This window comes from Lepus europaeus, chromosome 17, assembly GCF_033115175.1.
Source record: "Lepus europaeus isolate LE1 chromosome 17, mLepTim1.pri, whole genome shotgun sequence".
NCBI classification, from domain to species: domain Eukaryota; kingdom Metazoa; phylum Chordata; class Mammalia; order Lagomorpha; family Leporidae; genus Lepus; species Lepus europaeus.
The window spans coordinates 71,791,386-71,796,067 of NC_084843.1; positions in this window are offsets into that span (position 1 = coordinate 71,791,386).

Genomic DNA, 4,682 nt, shown 5'->3' on the forward strand with positions numbered 1-4,682 from the left:
TGCATTTGTTCCACATCCTTTCTGCTACCTTTTCTTTCCTTTCCTACATCAATTTGAATAGACAATATTTTTATTTCATTCCATTACATCTTCTATGGGTTTGAAGATTATATTCTCTTTATCCTTTAGTGATTATTCTAGAAATTATATTATACATACTTCAGTTAACAAAGTCTAAACTTAATCAAAAACCTTTACACTGCTTCTAGATAACATAAAAACCTTAGAACATATATTTTAATAAGCTCTTTTAAACCACTATTTTTGCTGTTTGATACAGCTGGTGTTTTTTTTTTTCAACATTTTTCTGTTTATTTTCCAATGTTTTGTGCATATCCCTCCGGCTCCTCAGTCCTGAGGTTACTTTCCTTCTACTTGAAGTAAATTCTGTAATACTCACTAATGACAAAAACCTCAGTAGATGTACATCTACCCTGAGGCCTATTTGTCATCACAACTTCTCAAGAATGGGTTTTCTTTTTCTTTACTTCTGCTCTGTTCAGTAGAAAGATATGCTTTTCCACAGCCCCCTGTCATCAGGCAGCAAGGAGGCAGGGTAGAGCCCAGCTATTTGATCCTCACATTAGTTTGACCCTTTAGAGTCCCAGGCTGTTGTTAGGAAAGGCTTCTCTAGGACTTGCATCCTAAGTAGGGCCTGCACCTCTGTCCCCTCTGCTCTTCGGGCCACTTAACTGAAGCTCAATCATGCAACTCATGAAACGCCCTCCAGATTCTCACATTCCAGTACTTTTCTTATCTTTATAACTTCATACTTCATTTCAGGTTTTGGACTATCCATGTCTTCAAAGCTCTTAAGTTGGAAATCAATCCAAACATCTACAGCCAACTTATATTTGACCAAAGATCCAAATCTAATCCCTGGAATAAGGACAGTCTATTCAATAAATGGTGCTGGGAAAATTGGATTTCCACGTGCAGAAGCTTGAAGCAAGACCCATACCTATCACCTTACACAAAAATTCACTCAACATGGATTAAAGACTTAAATCTACGACCCGAAACCATCAAATTATTAGAGAGCATTGGAGAAACCCTGCAAGATATAGGCACAGGCAAAGACTTCCTGGAAAATACTCCAACAGCACAGGCAGTCAAAACCAAAATTAACATTTGGGATTGCATCAAATTGAGAAGTTTCTGTACTTCAAAAGAAACAGTCAGGAAAGTGAAGAGGCAACCAACAGAATGGGAAAAAATATTCGCAAACTATACTACAGATAAAGGATTGATAACCAGAATCTACAAAGAGATCAAGAAAATCCACAACAACAAAACAAACAACCCACTTAAGAGATGGGCCAAGGACCTCAATAGACATTTTTCGAAAGAGGAAATCCAAATGGCCAACAGACACATGAAAAAATGTTCAAGATCACTAGCAATCAGAGAAATGCAAATCAAAACCACAATGAGGTTCCATCTCACCCCAGTTAGAATGGCTCACATTCAGAAATCTACCAACAATAGATGCTGGAGAGGATGTGGGGAAAAAGGGACACTAACTCACTGTTGGTGGGAATGCAAACTGGTTAAGCCACTATGGAAGTCTGTCTGGAGATTCCTCAGAAACCTGAACATAACCCTACCATACAACCCAGCCATCCCACTCCTTGGAATTTACCCAAAGGAAATTAATTTGGCTAATAAAAAAGCCATCTGCACATTAATGTTTATTGCAGCTCAATTCACAATAGCTAAGACCTGGAATCAACCCAAATGCCCATCAACAGTAGACTGGATAAAGAAATTATGGGACATGTACTCCATAGAATACTATACAGCAGTAAGAAACAACGAAACCCAGTCATTTGCAACAAGATGGAGCAATCTGGAAAACATCATGCTGAGTGAATTAAGCCAGTCCCAAAGAGAAAAATATCATTTGTTTTCCCTGATCGGTGACAACTGAGCGCCAAAGGGGAAACCTGTTAAGTGAAATGGACACTATAAGCAACAATGAACTGATCAGCTCCTGTCCTGACTTTAGATGTACAATGTAATACTTTATCCTTTTTAGTATTTGTTGTTGTTGTTGTGGTTCTAGTACTATTGGTTGAACTCAGTAATTAACACACAATTATTCTTAGGTGTTTAAATTTTAACTGAAAAGTGATCCCTGTTAAATCTAAGAGTGGAAAAAGAGAGGGAGGAGATGAAGAGCTATGGGTTATTTAACTATGTGCTTATTTTCAAAGACTTGAATAATCACCTTGTAACAATGATCAGATTTGGTCTATATTATGTCATGATTTTAAGGAATCTTATTTCAACCAGATATTTTGGATTTTGATATTGGTCTATTATGCTATGTTATATGTGCGTACATATTGTATGTCCACATGGGGAAATTTTATTAAGAGTTTTATTTTAAATGGCTTTTAGATAAGATTGTCCATAAATTTAAGCTGCTAAAATCAATCAAAGATACATTTTAATTTGTATGACCTGAATCAGTGTATCATATGTTTTAAACTTGTTGGTAGAAAGAAACTAAAAACATTTTATATGGTTGTGCTTAAGTTTACTGGTTAAACAAACTACACCATGTTAGATATTTAAGACGTGTTTTCAAATACATGATTCTTAAAATTTATAGAAGGCATTGGACCTTCCGGTAAATGTTTTATTAAGTTCTTATCTAAGGGTTGGGAATTTTTAAAATTTTTTTAATCCAGCGTATTCCACATAGCTTTCAGTAGAAAAGTAAGCCAGAAAAAAGAAAAGTAAGTCAGAATAACCAATTTCACTTCCTGGGAACAGAAGTCTCTCTCGTCCTATCTCTTAATCTTGAAGTAACTCATATCTTCACATTTGGACTTCTCCTTTTCTCTGTCTATGCTCACTCCATAGGTGATCTTATCCAGGGTCATGGTTTTAAATATCTGTATGGCCGGCGCCGTGGCTCAACAGGCTAATCCTCCACCTAGCGGCGCTGGCACACCGGGTTCTAGTCCCGGTCGGGGCACCAGATTCTGTCCCGGTTGCCCTTCTTCCAGGCCAGCTCTCTGCTGTGGCCAGGAGTGCAGTGGAGGATGGCCCAAGTGCTTGGGCCCTGTACCCCATGGGAGACCAGGAGAAGCACCTGGCTCCTGCCTTCGGATCAGCACGGTGCACCGGCCGCAGCGGCCATTGGAGGGTGAACCAATGGCAAAGGAAGACCTTTCTCTCTGTCTCTCTCTCTCTCACTGTCCACTCTACCTGTCAAAAAAATATATATATCATCTGTATGAATATATATAATATATATATACTGGAATTTGATTTGTGTACATACGTATGTGCATGTATTATATATGCATACGTGCATATGCACACATGGATTGCACATACATGTTTTTACTGCTCAGCTTCATCTGGATGTCTAATAGATCCCCCAAACCTAGCACTGCCCCTCCCTACCATTCCTCCCACAGTCCTTATCCTCCCTAACTTGAGTGCTTACTCCACCCATGCAGAAGGCCTGCAGTTTCTAAATCTGGCACTTCACCTCTTTGACCTTCAGCCTTTTGTTCAACCCCTTCTTTCTCTCATTCACATAGATTCTAATTTATTTTTTCAAAATTCAGTTGAGAAATCTTTTGCTCCAGGAATCTGTCCTTGATCATAGATCAGCCTGGCTTGGGTGACTCTCTGTGCATATACCTACCACTGCTTTGGTCAAACCCATTGCAAAAGTATCTTGTTTACCTGTCCATGGTCCTCCAACAGCTAATAAATATCTTGGAGGAGTTGGATCAATCAACTTACTCATCAGTATTTTGAGTTCCTGCACAGTACTTGACACATAACAAGCATCTGACACATGTATGGATGAATTGTGTGTAAAGAACATTTGAAAAAACAATTCCAAAAAATAAAAGAAGTTCAACAAAGCTGTGACACAGCAAGTCCATTTGAATAAGCTTCCAACCTTTCTAGAAGATTATTTTGGAGGGAAAAAATAATAGAGGTGCCTGCAGATGTCTGCAAGTATGTGGTATTTTTATAGCCTCCCCATCTTCCATGATAAACCTCCTCTAAGGTTTAATCGGCAGTGCAGAAAAAAAAAATAAAAACCCAAACCTAAAAGACAGCAGGGATCATAAATAGCTCATTTATACCTGGGCAGTGGGAAAGGTATTATTTGTGACTCTCTCCTCCTCATCCTATCATTTTCCAAAGACAGACAATTGGATTGCCAAATAGAATAATCACCGTCCTTCCTCTGGCCCTTCAGGTACTAAGAAGGGATAATACTTAGAACTGGAGAGCTGATCTCCCCATCATTCCTTCTACCAACATCAGCATTTTCTCTGCTGCCCTTCAAATGGAAGATTCAGTGGATACCACAGGTCAAAAGACTTCCAATATGAACAATTACTAAAACATTGAAAAGCAGCTTTCCTTACAGGGAAAAATGCATTATTGAATAAATGATGTTTATCCTACTCAAAGTACTCCAAGCACAGCATGGGTGACCTACAGAGAAGGGAGGAGAAATCAGTGGGAGACACAGACTGTTTTTTTGAGGGGATGTTGACTTTAGGCAGAAGAAGACCAAGCTTCAGCATGAAGGGGCAGGTCATGGGTCCTCTCCTCTGCTTATTTCCCAACCTCTTCCTATGTCCTCAGTCTTCATTTACCAGCTCTATACCATTCCTGCTTCTTGGGAAAAGATCACA